The 19,749-nt window shown below is 39.5% G+C and overlaps 1 pseudogene; it reads right to left on the bottom strand.

Annotated features, from left to right (window-relative positions):
* Positions 1 to 277: 277 nt before the first annotated feature.
* LOC148564549 (uncharacterized) lies at positions 278 to 3,537 on the bottom strand (annotated as a pseudogene).
* Between the last annotated feature and the right edge of the window lie 16,212 nt (positions 3,538 to 19,749).

Genomic DNA, 19,749 nt, shown 5'->3' with positions numbered 1-19,749 from the left:
TATTGGGCTTGCTAAGTGATCTTCGTATGGTGGTGGCCACACCAAACTAAATCTCTAGGCTTACTCCTCAAAATTAATTCATTCAAATAATTGTAAGCCTAGATTAAGTGGGTAAGTGGCCACACCAAACTTAGCTTTTTAGCTAGTTCTCAGCCCAATCACTCATCCTCAATAAATCTATTCATCAAATTGCATTTCCAAAATAAAAGAAAATAGAATGTAAGGGTCTCCTAACTACCAAAACTGATATGAAACTTCCTAATCTACTACTTACAATCTACTCCTAGAAGGCAATGAAACAAATTTTTAACTGAAACTGAAACTACCTAAATTGGAAAATTTTAACTACTTCTAAGAAGGCAATAAATCAAAAGGATATAAAGTGTTGGGGTGCCTCCCAACTAGCGCTTCTTTATCGTCACTAGCTTGACGTTCTTCCTTTCTTAGCTGAGGTTGTAGCTCACTCTCTTCTCATCCAGTGAGTCCCCTAGGTAATGCTTGAGTCTATGGCCATTCATAATGAAGGTTCTTTGTGTTTTGTCCTCCATAAGCTCTACATGGCCATGGGGGAACACCTTGAGGATGGTGAAGGGTCCTGACCATCAAGACTTAAGCTTCCTAAGGAAGAACTTGAGTCTTGAATTGTATAGTAGCACCTTTTGTCCTTCAGTGAACTCCCTCCTTGCTATCTTCTGATCATGCCACCTTTTTGTATTCTCTTTGTAGATATTTGCATTCTCATATGCTTGATTCCTAAACTCCTTCAGCTCATTGAGTTGCATTAGTCTCCTTTCTCCAGCAGCTTGATCATCAAAGTTTAGCATTTTTAGAGCCCATAATGCTCTATGTTCAAGCTCAACTGGTAAGTGTCAAGCCTTGTCAAATACCAATTGGTATGGAGACATCCCAATGGGTGTTTTAAAGGCTATCCTGTAGGCCCATAATGCATCATCCAGCTTCTTAGACTAATCCTTTCTTGAGTTTCTAACAATTTTTTCAAGAATTTTTTTGAGCTCCCTGTTTGAAATCTTTGCTTGCCCGTTGGTCTGTGGGTGGTATGGAGTTGCCACTTTGTGCTTGACTCCATATCTGAGAAGGAGTGTCTCAAGTTGCTTGTTGCAGAAATGTGTCCCTTCATCACTAATGAGGGCTCTAGGCACTCCAAATCTGCTGAAGATATTCCTTCTCAAGAAGCTTATTACAACCTTGTTATCATTTATTGCAGTGGCTATGGCTTCTACCCACTTTGATACATAATCTACAGCCACCAATATATAACTGTTTGAGTAGGAGGATGGAAAAGGTCCCATAAAATAAATTCTTCACACATCAAACAATTCTAATTCCATTATAAAACTCTGTGGCATCTCATTTCTCTTGGGTAGATTGCCAGCCCTTTGGCATTCATCACTCCTTGACACCAAGTCCTTTGCATCCTTAAAAATGGTTAGCCAGTAGAATCCACATTGTATCACTTTGGTTGCAGTTCTTTCCCCACTAAAATGGCCTCCATATGCAGATCCATGACATTGCCAAAGCACTTCTTGTCCTTGCTTATGGGAAATACATCTTCTCAAGATTCCATCAACACACTTTTTGAACAAATAGGGCTCATCCCAGATGTAGGGTTTAGCATCTTTGATTAGCTTTCTCCTCATGTGTTTGTTGACGTTGGTTGGTAGTTCCCCAATAGCCTTGAAGTTAGTTATGTCAGCAAACCAAGGGGCTTCTTAGATCATCATCAACTGCTCATCAGGAAAGCTCTCATTCACTGCAAATTGGTGTGCCTCGTCCTCTTCTTGTGGAATCCTTGAGAGGTGGTCAGCCACTTTGTTCTCTACTCCACTCCTATCTTTAATTTCAATGTCAAACTTATGGAAGTAGCAGGATCCATCTTATTAGTCTGGGCTTGGACTCTTGTTTGGTAAGCAAGTATTTGAGTACTGCATGATCAGTGAATACAATTACTTTAGAGCCAATAAGATATGATCTGAATTTATCAAAAGCAAAGACAATTGCAAGTAATTCCTTCTCTGTAGTGGTATAGTTCCTTTGATTCTCATTAAGGACCTTGCTAGCATAGTAAATGACATCCACCAATTTGTCCTTCCTTTGTCCTAAAACAGCCCCCACAGTAAAATCTGATGCATCATACATCAACTCGAAAGGTAAATCCCAACATGGTGGTGCTATGATAGGCGCAGAGGAGAGTTTGTTCTTAAGTTCTTCAAAGGCTAGCATGCATTCATTATCAAAAACAAAAGGTACATTAGAGACAAGTAGGTTGCTCAAAGGTTTGGCAATCTTGGAGAAGTCTCTAATGAACCTCCTATAGAAGCCAGCATGTCCTAGAAAACTTCTAACTACTTTGACATTGCAAGGTGGGGGTGACTTTTCAATCACCTCCACCTTAGCCTTGTCCACCTCTATGCCCCTTTTTGAGATCTTATGACTAAGAACCACTCCCTCTGTAACCATGAAATGGCATTTCTCCCAATTCAAAACAAGGTTGGTTTCTTGGCATCTCTTTAGCACCAAGGCTAAGTGGTGCAAGTAGTTAGAATATGAGTTACCAAATACAGAGAAGTCATCCATAAACACTTCAATGAATCTTTCAATCATGTCTGAAAATATGGAGAGCATGCACCATTAGAATGTTGCAGGTGCATTGCACAATCCAAAGGGCATTCTCCTATAAGCAAAGACACCATATGGACAAGTAATTGAAGTTTTCTCCTGGTCCTTGGGGTCTACAACTATTTGGTTGTAACCCAAATAACCATCCGGAAAGTAATAGTATTCATGTTCGGCCAATCTTTCAATCATCTGATCCATGAATGGAAAGGGGAAGTGATCCTTCCTGGTGGCCTCATTAAGCTTCCTATAGTCAATACACATGCGCCAGCCAGTCACTGTTCTTGTTGGTATCAACTCATTCTTCTCATTTGGTACGACAGTGACCCCTCCTTTCTTAGGAACTACTTGCACAGGGCTTATCCAAGGGCTGTCTGAGATGGGGTAAATCACCCCTGCTTGCCACAACTTCAACACTTCTTTTTGGACCACTTCATTCGTGGTTGGATTCAACCTTCTTTGTTGTTGTCTTGAGGGCTTAGCACCTTTTTCACGTAGGATCATGTGCATGCATATTGAAGGACTGATTCCTTTTAAGTCTGCAAGTGTCCAGCCTATAGCATCCTTGTGTTGTTTCAGCACTTGGATAAGCTCCTCTTCTTGCTCCTTACTCAAGCTTGAATTGATGATCACTGGGTAAGTGTTGTTGTCACCCAAATATGTATAATTCAAGCTTGGTGGTAAGGTCTTTAGCTCTAGTTTTGGTGCCTCCACTTCCTTGTTGTCCTTGTGGTTCAGCATGATTGAATTCTCCATGGTTCCTTGTGGTAGTTCTCCACTTGATGCTTGTTGCTCTAACTCCATAGTTCCTTCACATTGTTCTTCTTCCAAAACCCCTTGAACTATCTGTTTTATGGTGTCTACCATCATGCATTCTCCTATGGATTCCTTGGGATAACTCATTGCCTTAAAGACATTAAAGACCATCTTTTCTTCATGCAATCTCAAGACTAGTTCCCCTTTTTACACATCAATTATGGCTCCAGCAGTAGCTAAAAATGGCCTTCCTAGGATAATTGATGTGTTAGCCTCTTCTTACATATCCAGCACCATGGTGTAGATTTTATACCCACAAACTAACCGGGAAGTGCACCGGGTCGTACCAAGTAATACCTCATGTGAGTGAGGGTCGATCCCACGAGAATTGATGGACTAAGCAACAATGGTTGATTAATTTACTTAGTTAGACAAGCATAAAATGGTTTTGAGAGTTCAAAGAGCATTAAACAGCAACTTCAGCATATCAGAAGACAGGCAAGTAAATAAATTGAGAATAAAATATGGAGAAAGCAGTTAAGGTTTCAGAGTTATCTCATTTTCGGATTGACTTTTCTTATTAATTTATTTTAATCATGCAAGATTTAATTCATGGCCAACTATATGTGACTAGACCCTAATTCCTTAGACCTTTCTAGTCTTCTCTAATTTTCATCAACCGCCAATTCCTTGGTCAATTAATTCCAATTAGGGGGTGAAGTTTAATTCTAGTTATTATGCCAAAAAAACTCTAATTACCCAAATATAAAAGAATTATATGTCACATATCCCGTTAAGTCTAGATAATTAGAAGTTTAGAAGAAATTATTTTTAAGCTGTTGTTCAAGTAAAGAACTTTTTCAAGTTATACAAGAACTCAATTAGAAAAAGGGTCATACTTCTGTTCCACCCAAATTCATAAGATAAAGGATGAAAACAATTCTTAAATTATAAATCAATACATGAATTAAAATAGAAAACAATATAATCAATCCATACAAATAGACAGAGCTCCTAACCTTAACAATAGAGGTTTAGTTGCTCATGGTTCAGAGAGAAAATAAGGATTTAGGTAAACTGTAAATTGGGATGAGGTGGAATAATCTCCAGAAGAGAAGTTTCTTTTCTCTTTTATATCTAATCCTAATTAATTAAAAATCTATCTCTGAAACTAATATATTATCTTTTCCTATTTATATAAATTAAAGTTTAAATCAGAATTAATTATAGCAATCAGCAAGCCTTCAATTGATGGATGTTGACCACTTGCTTTGTAGGATCCATGCCTAACTTGGGAAATAACGAGAAGTGTTCCCCTAATTCCTTCATTCTGCAGCCTCTAATCTATGTTTCCTGGGCTGAAAACAGGGTCAAAAACAGCCCAGAAATCGCCCCCAGCATTTTCTCCATTTTCTACACGTGGCGCATGTCATGCGTACGCGTCGATGGTCTTCTTCGCGTGTCACGCGTACGCGTCAGATACGCGCATGCGTCGGCGTGCAAATCTCCAAATCACGCGCACGCGTCAGGTGAGCGTACGCGTCGCTCCTCACTGGTTATCTCCTCTTCTGCAGAAACTCCATCAAATCCAGCCGAATGCTACCTAAAATAAACAGAGTTGCACAAGACTCAAAGTAGCATCCATAATGGCTAAAAGATAATTAATTCTTGATTAAACTCAACAAATTAAATGCAAATTCACTAGGAAAAGATAGGAAAGATGCTCATGCATCACAACACCAAACTTGAATTGTTGCTTGTCCTCAAGCAACCAAAACTAATATAGACTTAGGATGTGAATTTGCATGAGAATGAGAGTTCGATTAAGCTCATGTCTCTTCTTACAGTGGGGTTTACAACTATAATCCTGAATAGTTTTGGCATCTCACTCTCCTTTGAATCAGAAGGATGTCATTGTCATTCGGAATTAAAATCCGGATAATATTATGAATTCTCTTATCTTTTGTAACTCAATTTAACCCTTGAACACAACAATTTTTTTCTTTGATTCTCTTTCCTTTGGTGCTTTGCACCTTGAGCCTAGCCGTGACTTTAAATGTTTTGTCTCAAGCTTTACTGACACGAAAACACCACAAGCACTTAGCTGGGAAACTCTCTTTAAGTTCTTATTTTCCTTTCAGTTATTCCCAGACAGTGGTGCTCAAAGCCTTTGGTGTATTCTGTTAAATGCATTTGATCTCTACTCTTAGTGTTCTGTCTCAAGGATTACTTGACACAATCACACCACAAGCATATGACTAGGGAAACAACTCTTTGAGCTCTTAATCATGTCTAACCTCCCTAGTCATTGATGCTCAAGGCCTTGGACCTTGCTTTTATTTTTTTTTCTTTTGCTGTTTCTTTTGCTTCAAGGATTAAACTTTCGTAAATTTCAGAGAAGTCATAATAGTTCTCTAAATTTCTGTTCCTTATTGATGACTGCGCATCATGTACCCTTTTTCTTATCTAAAAGGACCATAAAAAGAGCATGATCTCATTAATCAATGCAATTTCATGAACCAAATGATATATATTATGGTACATTGCTTTGAAATGGGGTTGTGCTGAATTTCAGGTGAAAAGAGCAACAAAAAGGGGGAGAAAACAACAACAAAAAGACAAGGCGTAGCTGGGCGTGCCACTTGGGTTCCAGGCGTGGCACGCCAAGCTTGAAAGAATGAAGTTCCAACATGGGCGTGCCACTTGAAGCTCTGGGCATGGCTGATAAACCCATATTTCATGAGTTCTTTTGTGCTTAATTCGAGTGTTTTATTCAATCCTCCACCTACTTATTCATATTAACTGCATGGTTTTACTTTCCCTTCCTTATTATGTCATATTGTGAGAAACATGTTTTTCTAAGCTTTAAAAATTAATTATTTTAATTACCTTTATTTCCATTCGATGCCGTGATTAGTCTGTTGAGTAGTTTCAGATTTTCTAAGGCAGAATGACTTAAAGGATGGAAAAGGAAACATACAAAAATGGAAGGAGAAAGCAAAACGGAGCTTTGAAGGAAACTGGTATTCACGCGATCGCATGGACGACGCGATCACGTGCCAGAAGCGAAGATGCAGCGACGCGGCCGCATGCCTGACGCGACCGCGCGACATAAGCAGAACCCATGCGATGCGGACGCGTGACTGACACGACCGAGTGGCAAGGAAAAGCTCCGAATGACGCGACCGCGTGACCCACGCGGACGCGTGACAGAGGCCACGTATCAGAATTTACAGAATACGCCCCCAGCGATTTTTGAAGCCCTTTTTGGCCCAGATCCAAGTACAGACAGCATAGACCAGAGGTTATAAAGTGTGGGAATGCACCCATTCAAAAGGAGGCTCTCATATTTACAATTTTAGGAGTAGATGTAGTTTTTAGAGAGAGAGATTCTCTCCTCTCTCTTAGGATTAGGATTTAGGATTTCTCTTAGTTTTAGGAGTGACTCTCAATCCCAGGTTTTTTATTTTTATTTATTTTCTCAATTTAATTTATGAACATCTATGCCATATTTAATTTCTTTTGTTAATGCAATTCGAGGTATTTTCAGATTTAAGATTGCTTTGCTTATATTGATGCTTTTAATTTAATTTAGATATTTTTCTCCCTTTTGATTTTGGTCAAGTGATTGGTTGTACTTGAGTTATCAACTCAGCAAGTGATTGAAATTGGAAGATTTTGCTTTAACTAGGATTGCTCTAACACTAGTCTCTCCACAGGAGTTGACTAGGACTTGAGAATCAAGCTAATCAGTCCACTTAACCTTCCTTTGTTTAATAAAGGCTGACCAAGTGGGATTAAAACCCAATTCTCTTCACACTTGATAAGGATAACTAGGATAGGAATTCCAATTTCTCATACCTTGCCAAAAGTTTGCTTTACAGTTATTTATTTATTTTTATTGCTTTGAAAATATACCTGTGCCCATTGCCCAACTCCAAATTTCCCCAATTTACAAACTCATAACCAATAATAAGAACGTACCTCCCTGCAATTCCTTGAGAAGACGACCCGAGGTTTGAATACTCGGTTATCAATTTCAAAGGGGTTTGTTACTTGTGACAACCAAAACATTTGTACGAAGGGATTTCTGTCGGTTTAGAGATTATATCTACAACGCGACTGTTTTTATGACATTCTTTACTGGCAAAAATCTTAACGTCAAAAATGGCGCCGTTGCCGGGGAATTGCAAACGTGTGCCTTATTATTGGTTATTGTAAATATTTTTCTTTTTTGATTTGTTTTTATTTCTGTTTTTATTTTTTCTGCTTTTTCGTAAATTAAAAGGTTATTGGTTTTTATTTTAAAATTTTTTATCTTATCTTATCTTATTTCAAAAAAATCAAATTTCAAAATTCAAATTTAAAAATTTTCAAAAAATTTTAATCTTCAAATTAAAAATTTCAATAACCTTTTAATTTCAATTTGTTTTTATTTTTAATTTCTATTTACTATGAACTCTCACCCCTTTGGCTATGAGTCTGGTTACAATTATGTTGCAGGAAGAAGAAATTATAATGAGAACAGGTATCAAGGTTGGAACAATCAAAGATGGGAGGAGCCACAAGGATTTGATCAACCCTCATGGCAACAACCACCTCCAATGGACTATCAACAACCACCACCATATGCCTATGAACCATTTCCTCAACACAACTTTGAACTACCACACTCACAAGCCAACTACCACCATTCACCTCCATATGATCCTAACCCTCAACCACCATACCAACCACCTTATGAGCCATATGAACCATATATAGAACCACCCCAATTCCAATCCACTCACTCCCAACCACCACCACTTCTCTATGTGTCCTGTCCAAATCCGGCAACCCGAGAAGCAGAGGTTCACCTAAAAGAAATAGTGGATCGATTTCAGGCAACCATTCATCAATTGGGGCAAGCAATAATGAGTCAATTAGCTTCCCGACGTTCGGACACTCAAGGAACTCTCATGGCTTCATGTGGATAATCTAATGAAGAACGTAGTATGAAGGAGATACTACAAACTCCAGTGAACAGTACGGAGCATGACTTTGTACTGGAACAAGTAGAGGAAGCCGGAATTATTGAAGAAGAAGAAGTGGTTGAAGACTTAGGAGATGCAGAACCTCCATGGGAAAGTCCAGTCATAGAGCCTCCTTCCAAGACGGTTGAAATTGATGCTGAGGAGGGTGTACAACCTCCAAAGTATATCATAGTTGAAGACTTGGAAGAGGTTGATCAAGAGATGGAGATTCAAGAAGAAGAAGCACAACCTCCCATGCCCTTGGAAAGCAATGAAGAGGAGATTGAATTGAAAGAGAGCTACCAAGAGGAAGAGGTTGAAATTGAAGAAGCTTGCAAAGAGGTGGTAGTTATCAGAAAAGAGCACAAGGGAGTGGAGCTTGCAATTTCATTAAAAATACCTCCCCCTAAGTTGCCATCATCCTTCACAACATTCAAGTGGGTAAAATTCATATCCCTTAGCTTTCTAATTCCACTTAAATATGGGTTACTGGAGACGGATGGTCAACTTAGAGCTCTTTGTGGCATTAAGAGTAAGAGGAAGATGGCCAGTGGTAAGAATTGTCCTGCAAGGTTCATCATGGTTGGAAGCTTTAAATTTAAATGCAAAGGTTGGTGTAAAGCTCAATTGAATGGGTCTAGGAAGTTGTTTGGACGCTTCAGTGAGAATTCTAAAGCTGAACCACATGGATGGAATCATAATAATCAACTTAAAGACGGGTGCAAAAGCAAGATTTGGGACCCCGGAATTCATCCCGGTAATCAACACTCTTGGGGCCTTGTCACTTGCTTTAACTTACTTGAAGGCTTCCTACGCCTAGTTTGGGACCCCAGAGGTTACTGGAAATACAAACATTGGTGGAGATTCCTGGATGAATACAAGCATAAGCCACCATAACAGGGAGCTCACCAAATGTCCAACTTAAGGAATCTAACTAAAAGTGCTAGGTGGGAGACAACCCACCGCGGTATGATCGTCCTTTTTCATTTTTATTTAGTTTTACTTGTTTTTGAAATTTTATTTTATTTTATTATATTGAACCTGGAGTTTTGCATCACATTCATATTAACACTGCATTCTGTATCTTTTCAGATTAAAAAAAAAAAGCGAGCACGCGACGCGATCGCATCAGCGATGCGTCCGCGTCGCAAGGAGATGGGAGACAATATTAATATGAACAGAGAGTTTCGCAGGAGAAGCGCTGGAGGCGTGCAAATGGCACAAATCACCCTATGCGACTGCGTCGCTGGCGCGACCGCATCATATGGGAATAATGGCCTCCCACGCGACCGCGTCACCGACGCGGCCGTGTGACCTGAAATCGGCGTAAAAAAGGTGCATGGCCGAAAGTTGTGCTGGAGTTGGGCTGGACTCGTGCTGGCAGCCCAAGCCCTCCCACGCGAACGCGTGCCCCACGCGTCCACATAATATTGGAATAAGGCCACTCACGCGATCGCATGCCCCACGTGACCGCGTCACCTTGGATTTTGGCAATACTAAGATTTGAACAGAGAGTTGTGCGACCGCGAGGCTGCACTCGCGCCACTAGCACAAATCGAGTCACGCGATCGCGTGCCCCACGCGTCCGCGTCACCCAACCTTATCGCGCACCACGCGACCGCATCACCCACGCGACCGCGTTGCCAGCGTCGCACAACCTATCCAGATTAGTGCCAATTTTCTTCTTCCTTCTCTCTCCTTTCTCACTTTCTTTTTCTTCTTCTCATCCTTTTTCCCTCTCATTTTATTTTATTTTATTTATTTGCATACTTTCATTCATTGCATATTTTTATTTTTTCTAAATTTATTATTTTACCATTGGTGTTCAAATGTTCTTATTCAACTGTTATTTCTTTTCTGGTATTATCTTGGTACTTATGACTTGTTTTATTCTGGTTAGGTAATATTATTTAAATCAATGCCAATCCTTTATACCTGTATTACTTTTGTATTGATTTTTAATTTATATTATCTTTCCTTCCCCACTCTCTTCCCCATTGTTGCATATTCTGCACCACTGGTATGCCATGGCTTCTATTGTTTTCTCACTTACATGTTGTAGCTACCATGTAAATGAGACCCTTATCAATTGGCATTAACCCACCCATACTGTATTTATTTTCCTATCTTTATTTCTGGGTTACTCTTCTTCCCTTTTTCTTTCAGGATGGCCACCCGGAAGAGAACCGAAAGACGTTTACATGGGGAGACAGACAAGTCCATCTGCACAATCCTTAGAGAAAAGCAACAGTTGAAACAACCCGTCCACCTGCACATCTCAGTATACACCGAGGACGGTACAATCTTTAAGTGTGGGGAGGTCGATACCGATCTCCATGGGTTAGTACTTTCCTGTCTCAAACACCAATATTTTATTTTCTTTGTTAATTGTTACATTTGCATATTTAATTGCATGTTTATTTGATTTTATGCATTTAGTTACTACTTGGTTGAAGTAATATTTTCTTTTTCAAGAAATTTTTATAATATTTCACTAATTTAAATTGAAAAAAAATTTTTGTGTTAAACTTGTTTGGAAGTTGTATTTGGAACATATTTTTTTTGAGCTAAATAACACACAAAACCTGTGAGATTTTTGAGCCTATTTGAATTGGTTGCTTTTTTCAACCAATAATTTATTTTTGGTGTGTATTTTTCTCTCTAATATTGTGATCTTTGTCTTGCTTAATTCTATATTTCCATTATTTGATGTATGCATACACTTACATGATTGAGGCCTTTGTTTCACTAAGCTTACATACCCATATGGCCTTAACCCTTTCATTATCCATTGCAAACCAATTTTGAGCCTATTTTACCCCTTTGTTCTTTACTTTAGCTCATCACTAACTCTAAGCAGAAAACAATAATATCCTTAATTTGAATCCTTGGTTAGCTTAGACTAGTGAGAGTGCTTATAATTTAAGTGTGGGAAAATTGAATTTGGAAACAATTGGTTTGAAAATTGAGTATGTTAGAATTTTCTGAAAATGTGAAAGAAATGTTTAGGACATGTTCATGCATTCAATAATTTAATCATATGCATTGAGAAAAATAAAAGAAAAATATATATATATATATAATAAAAAAAAGAAAAAAAGAAAAAGAAAAAAGAGAAAAAGAAGAGAAAAAGAGCAAATAAGTAAAAGGGGACAAAATGCCCCAAAGTAAGTGGTGAAAGCAATGCATATGTATTGTACTTAAAATTAGGATGCATGAATATGTGGAAACATGGTTAATGGATAGTTAAGGGTGGTATTATGATTACATGGATTGTCTAAAGTTAGGTGGAAAGTTTAAGTTAATTAAGGATTCAGATTTTAGTCCACTTGGCAAAATACAATCCTACCTTGACCCTAACCCCATTACAACCCTTAAAAGACCTCTTGGTATATGTATCTGTGCATTAAATTTATGTTGATTGTTAGATGAAGAGCAAGCCTTAGAAAGCAAGGTTAGTAGAGAATTGAGAGAATCGAACCTTAAACACTTGAGTGATTAGAGTGTATACACTACCAGTGAGGGTTCGATGCTCAATTCCTTGTTCCCTGCTTTCATGAGCTATTTTCTTCTTGCAAGTCTATTTGTACTTCATTTTCATGATTTGAATTAGTGAAATCCAGTTCATATTTATTCTTGGAGAACTTATTTACTCTTAACCAAGTAAGTAAAAGCATTTAGCATGTAGTTGCATTCATAGGTTGCATTTCATACCATTCCTCTTCATCTTTATAGCTTCTCTTGAACTTAGCATGAGGACATGCTAGTGTTTAAGTGTGGGGAGGTTGATAAACCCTTATTTCATGAGTTCTTTTGTGCTTAATTCGAGTGATTTATTCAATCCTCCACCTACTTATTCATATTAACTGCATGGTTTTACTTTCCCTTCTTTATTATGTCTTATTGTGAAAAACATGTTTTTCTAAGCTTTAAAAATTAATTATTTTAATTACCTTTATTTCCATTCGATGCCGTGATTAGTGTGTTGAGTAGTTTCAAATTTTCTAAGGCAGAATAACTTAAAGGATGGAAAAGGAAACATACAAAAATGGAAGAGAAAGCAAAATGGAGCTTTGAAGGAAACTGGTATTCACGCGATCGCATGGACGACGCGATCGCGTGCCAGAAGCGAAGATGCAGCGACGCGACCGCGCGACATAAGCAGAATGCATACGACGTGGACGCGTGACTGACGCGACCAAGTGGCAAGGAAAAGCTCCGAATGACGCGACCGCGTGAACCACGCGGACGCGTGACAGAGGCCACGTATCAGAATTTACAGAATACCAGCAAAGAATTTACAGGAAAAAATCCTAACGTCAATGGCACGCCAAGCCAACATTCCAGCAAAGAAGGTTGAAGAATTTTACATGGGCGTGCCACTTGGAGCTCTGGGCGTGGCACGCCAAGTTGTGAAGCCAAGTCTCAAATAGGGCGTGCCACTTGGAGCTCTGGGCATGGCACGCCAAGTTGTGAAGTCAAGATCTCAAAGAGGGCATGCCACTTGGTGTCTTTGGCGTGGCACGCCAGGCATAAGTTCCAGAAGAGTAATTTTGAGCCCCACTATGGGTGTGGCACGCCAAGAAGTGGGCGTGGCACACCGGGGCATATGCCAGCCTGACCTCCTCTTATTCAAATGAAGATATCTTGAGCTAAACAACTCCAAATGAGATAATTCTAGTGCCATTCGAAAGTAAACATCCAGGGCTTTCCAACCATATATAACACTTTATCATGGACACCGGAATTGAGGAATATATTGACCCCGAAAACACAAGGAGAAAAACACGTCACTTCAGAGTTACCAGCCTGACCTCTTCATCTTCAAAGAGACATAACTTGAGTTGTAGATGTCCAAATAATCTGATTTTGGTGGCGTTGGAAAGCTGACATCAAGAGCTTTCCAACGATATATAATAATCTAGGGTGGATATTAAAACTAGAGGTGAAAAAGGCCATTATTTCAGCATTGCAAAAGCTGGGCGTGCCACTTGATATCGAAGGCGTGGCACGCCAGCTCTATTTTCATAATGGGCGTGCCACTTGGAGTTCTGGGCGTGGCACGCTAGTTCTAATGGTCAGAGAGCATCATCAAAGGCGTGGCACACCAAATGGTGGGTGTGGCACGCCAGTTTCATAATATATGGGCGTGGCACGCCAAAGAGTGGGCGTGGCACGCCAGGCTACCTGACAAACTGACCTATCCACCTTCAAATGGCATAACTTGAGCTACAGAGATCCAAATGAGTTGATTCCAAAAGCGTTGGAAAGCTAACATCCAGGGCTTTCCAACAATATATAATACTTCATAGTGGACATTCATTTTAAGGCCCAACCAACTCCATACTTTCAACGTTGCAAAGTGGGTCATACTCCAAAGGGCAAAATCAAGTGGGAGTGGCACTTGAAACCACACGCCAACCTCTCCCTGCAGCCCCCAACCTTCAATCAAGCCCATTCTAACTCTCATTCAAGCTACAATTTCAACCAATCAAGGCCACAAGAAGCATCTAGAATAGTTCATTTTTATTTCATTGTAATTTACTTTTATTTTCATTTAAGTTTGTAATCTAGGAGAGCCTATATAAAGGCCTTAGTTTCATAGAATTAGTCATGCTGGATTGGGGGAAGTCTTAAGACCCTCTCCATTCACCATCAATTTCTTCTCTTTTCTTTCTTACTTTGTAAATAATTTAGTTATGAATTACTAACTCTTTCCATTGGGAAATAGAGAGCTCTATTGTTTTTCAATGGATTGATTGTTTTTATTCTTCTTCTTTTCTTTATCTCTCTTTGATTTACTAGAAGGGTTTTCGTTCTTCATTCTAGCATTCAATTATCTTGGAAAAGAGATTGAATGTAATTGAATTTTATGGAAACCTTGGAAGAGGAAACATAAAACCATGCTTGAAATTCTTTCTCACACTTGAATAAATTTGGGTTTTGGTGTTTGGATATGGTGACATATAATCCTCCCTCTACTTGGATTTAGGAAAGTGTGTGGTATAATCAAGGACCATTCTTCATCTCTTCTCATGAGCAATTAGACCAAGGAATTGGCTATTGATCAAGATTTGAAAGATTGAATCACCAAGGGATTGGGGTTCAATCAATCATGATTGCCAAGAGGTCAATGAGTTGCATGATTGAAGATGAGATAAAATCAATTAATCCGGAGAATGCAATATCTCTTGATCCCAATGTTTATTTTATCTTTCTTTCTTTTATTTACTTTATGGTTATTTATATTTTTTGCACTTTACATTTCCAGCACTTTACTTTTTTGTACTTTACCTTCCTTGCCATTTACTTTCTTGCACTTTATTGCTTTCCTTTACTTTCATGTAATTTACATTTTCTTGTTTGATTATCACCCAAAATTGAATCGTCTAACTAGGATAATTAATTAACTATTGCTTGCTTAATCCAATTAATCTCTGTGGATACGATCCCACTCCATTGTGGGTTATTACTTGACAACAATTTGGTGCGCTTGCCAAAGAATGGATTCATTATATGTGGGTAGTGAATTCCAGTCATCACTTATACAACAACATTCTTTGATTCAAATTCAACTATGCACTGTTTATGTCATGTATTTAGAATCACAGAGAACACCACCACATTTGATTAACTGAGACTACTCTTAAAAATAACTCAATTTCTCATGCATTACATCCCCTTTTCGTCTTTCTTTTTTATTTCAAGCTCAGTGGGCAATACATGAGACACCTTTCAGAATTAAAGCAACTAACAGGAATTTTGAAAATAACAGAATAAAACTAGAACCTAGGAATTTATCTAATAAAGGATCATGCAATAAATGAGACAAAATAGCAGAGAACCGGAACATAACATAGTAAGAGCGGGAAAGAATATAGAATGAAAGGAATTCAACAACCTCAGTTATCCTAGTGGCCGTTTTATTCTTCAGCCTGTGCTCCTCTGTGAAGATGATTCGCCCCCCTTTGGTGCCATAAAATTAAACAGAAAAAACCATCAGCGAAGCGACAACACCAAACTTAAAGGTTTGCTTGTCCTCAAGCAAAGAAGAACAGAAAACAAAAACAAATAATATGATGAAAGAAGAATAAAAGGATAAAAGAACAAGAGAGAATTAGGGTTTGGGAGGGAGAGAGAATGAAAACAGGGCGGCGCACTAGTGGAGTTGTGCGGCGCATGTGACGCGTACGCGTGGGTTGCCCGATTTTGAAAGTGACGCGTAAGCGTCTGGCACGCGTACGCGTGCCCTTGGTTTGTGCGAATCGCGCGAAGGCAACCGCGTGCACGCACAACTCTCTGTTCGCATGGCTGGGAACCAAAATTCTCATATGACGCGTGCGCATCCATGATGGCCATTAATGCAAAGAACGAGCACGCGTCGGGGACGCGTACGCGTGATCAAGTTTGGGCCTCTAGCACAGTTCCAGCCCCAAGCTAGCACAACTCTCTGCCCAAACACTCGTTGACGCTGATTTTCAGAGTCACGCATACGCGTCAGGGACGCGCAGGCGTGGGTGGCTAAAAGCGCAAATGATGCGCACGCGTGAGGTACGCGTACGCGTGGGCTTGTTTGTGTGCAAAACATAGTTCCAGTGCCACTCCTGCTCAACTCTCTATTCACTTCTTTGGTGTTGCGTACTTAGGCATGACGCGTACGCGTCAGCGACGCTTGCGCGTCGAACACCTCTTTTTTTTTTTTTTAAAAAAAGTGTTTGGTCCTTGTTCTAAGATAGCTGCATGATCAGAACATACGTAAGATGAAAGAAAAATAGTAAAAACTCAATAAAAATCAAATAAATAAGAAAATCACTACTACGAAAAATGACTAAGGATACGAATTTATCGGGTTGCCTCCCGACTAGCGCTTCTTTAACGTCACTAGCTTGACGGTCAGTTCTGCTAATTCAGTAGATGAGCAGACCTCTGGTGATTGATCTCGCCTCCAAGATAGTACTTCAACCTCTGGCCATTCACTGTAAATTTCCTGTCAGAATTCTCTTCCTGTATTTCCACATGACCATATGGTGAAGCTCTGGTAATCACAAATGGTCCTGACCACCGGGATTTCAGCTTCCCGGGAAAGTGTTTGTGCCTTGAATTATACAGAAGCACTCTCTATCCTAGCTCAAAGACTCTGATGGCAATCTTCTTGTCATGCAATAGCTTGGTTCTCTCTTTATAGAGATTGGCATTCTCATAGGCTGAGTATTTGAATTCATCAAGCTCATTCAACTGAAGGATTTGCTTAATTCCTGCAGCTTCTGAATCAAGATTCAGGTACCTGATTGCCCAGTAAGCTTTATGCTCCAGCTCAACTGGCAAGTGACAGGCTTTGCCATAGACTAACTGATAAGGGGACATGCCAATGGGAGTCTTGTACGCTGTCCGGTATGCCCAAAGAGCATCATCAAGCTTCCTAGACCAGTCCTTTCTTGAAACACTGACGGTCTTCTCTAGAATCCTCTTGAGTTCCCTGTTGGAAACTTCAATCTGTCCGCTTGTCTGAGGGTGATAGGGGGTTGCCACTTTATGACGGACTCCATATCTCTGCAGAAGTGAGTCCAGCTGTCTGTTACAGAAGTGGCTTCCTCCATCACTAATGAGTGTCCTCGGGACACCAAACCGGCTAAAGATATATATCTGAAGAAAGCTCATTACCACCTTGGCATCATTGGTGGGTAAAGCCACAGCTTCCACCCACTTGGACACATAGTCAACTGCCACCAGAATATATTTGTTTGAATGTGAGGGTGGGAAAGGTCCCATGAAATCAATACCCTACACATCAAACAACTCAACCTCAAGAATCCCCTGCTATGGCATTTCATGCTTGGCAGGAAGATTCGTGGCCTTTTCACATCTATCACAGTGCTTCACAAATTCTCTTGAATCTCTGATGAGAGTCGGCCAGGAAAACGCGCTCTGAAGGACCTTTGTAGTTGTCCGTTCACCACCAAAGTGGCCTCTATAATCAGAACCATGACAGTGCCAAAGAATCTGCTGTTTTTCTTCATCTGGGACACATCTCCGGATTATACCATCTAAACACCTTTTAAAAGGGTACGGTTCCTCCCAAATGTAGTACTTTGCATTAGTCAATAGCTTCTTTACTTGTTGCCTACTGTACTCCCTTGGAATAAAATTCATGGCCTTGTAATTTGCAATGTCTGCAAACCATGGAGCCTGCTAAATGAGGAACAATTGCTCATCCAAAAACGTCTCATTCACAACTGTGGGTGGTTGTACTCCTGCTTCAGGCTTAATTCTGGAGAGATTGTCAGCTACTTGATTTTCTGACCCTTTCCTATCTTTTATCTCAATATCAAACTCCTGAAGGAGCAATACCCATCTGATAAATCTTGGTTTAGAATCCTGTTTGGTTAGAAGGTACTTCAAAGCAGCATGATCAGTATAAACAATAACCTTAAAACCAATTAAATAGGACCTAAACTTATCAATAGTATACACAATAGCTAATAATTCTTTTTCTGTAGTTGTGTAATTCTTTTGGGCATCATTTAACACACGGCTAGCATAGTAAATGACATGTGTAAGCTTGCCGTGCCTCTGTCCTAAAACAGCTCCTATAGCAAAATCACTAGCATCACACATCAACTCAAATGGTAAATCCTAGTCAGGGGGAGCTATAATGGGAGCAGAGGTAAGGTTTGCTTTCAGAGTTTCAAAAGCATGCAGGCAATCAGAATCAAAGATAAAAGGAACATCAGCAACCAACAGGTTGCTTAATGGTTTAGCAATTTTAGAAAAAACCTTTATAAATCTTCTATAAAATCCTGCATGACCCAAGAAACTCCTGACTGCCTTAACATTAGCTGGTGGTGATAATTTTTCAATTACCTCCACCTTTGCTCTATCAAACTCAATCCCCTTACTTAAAATTCGGTGTCCAGGAACAATACCTTTTGTAACCATAAAATGGCATTTTTTCCAGTTTAAAACAAGGTTTAATTCTTGACACCGTTTCAAAACAAGAGATAAATGCTTAAGGCAGGATTCAAAAGAATTACCAAAAATAGAAAAATCATCCATAAATACCTCAATAAATTTTTCAACCATGTCAGAAAAAATTGAAAGCATGCACCTCTGAAAAGTTGCTGGAGCATTACAAAGTCCAAATGGCATTCTCCTATAGGCAAATACTCCAAAGGGGCATGTGAATGATGTCTTCTCTTGATCTTGAAGGTCTACTGCAATTTGGTTATATCCAGAATATCCATCTAGAAAACAATAAAAAGCATGACCAGCTAACCTCTCAAGCATCTGATCAATGAAAGGCAGGGGGAAATGATCCTTCCTTATGGCAGTGTTGAGCCTCCTGTAGTCTATACACATTCTCCAAATTGTGACTATTCTTGTAGGGATAAGCTCATTCTTTTCATTCTTGATCACTATCATCCCTCCTTTATTGGGAACTACCTGCAAAGGACTTACCTAAGGACTGTCAGAAATTAGGTAAATAATACCTGCTTCCCATAATTTCATTACCTCTTTTAGGACCACCTCTTTCATAGTTGGATTGAGTCTCCTTTGTGGTTGCACAACTGGTTTAGCATCATCTTCAAGGAGGATCATGTGCATACATTTGGTTGGACTAATCCCCTTCAAGTCATTAATGGTCCACCCAAGAGCAGTTTTATGGCTCCTGAGTACCGAAATAAGCGCCTTTTCCTCTTCAAGCTTCAGGGAAGAGCTAATAATCACTAAATATGAATCATTTTCACCCAAGAACATATATTTCAGAGAAGGAGGTAAAGTTTTGAGCTCAAGCTTGGGGGCTTCCTCCTCTACTTTAGGCGTGTGAACCATGGCCTTCTGGGGTGCTGAATCATCAACTTTAACTAAATCATACTCAGAAATAGGATCCAGAATGTCATCAAGCACTCTTGAACAAGTGGTTCAATAACATCTATTTTCATACACCCTTCAGAATCATTAGGGTGCTTGAGAGCTTCAAAAACATTCAGGACCACCTGTTCTTCATTAACCCTCAGGGTTAATTCTCCCTTTTGCACATCAATCAGAGCTCTACCTGTAGCTAAAAAGGGTCTACCAAGTATAATAGAGGATTTTACCTCCTCTTCCATGTCTAATATAACAAAATCAACAGGAAAAATAAATGGTCCTACTTTAACAAGTAAATCCTCAACAACACCCACAGGTAATTTAATAGAAAGGTCAGCAAGTTGAAGAGAAATACAAGTGGGTTTTACCTCCTCAATCTGAAGCTTTTTCATCACTGAAAGTGCCATTAGATTGATGCTAGCTCCAAGATCACATAAAGCTCTTTGAATGGTGACATCTCCAATGGTGCTAGGGATTACAA

This window comes from Arachis ipaensis, chromosome B5 (assembly GCF_059453495.1).
Source record: "Arachis ipaensis isolate K30076 ecotype BB chromosome B5, ASM5945349v1, whole genome shotgun sequence".
NCBI classification, from domain to species: domain Eukaryota; kingdom Viridiplantae; phylum Streptophyta; class Magnoliopsida; order Fabales; family Fabaceae; genus Arachis; species Arachis ipaensis.
This window is presented reverse-complemented; position numbering and strand designations above follow the sequence as displayed.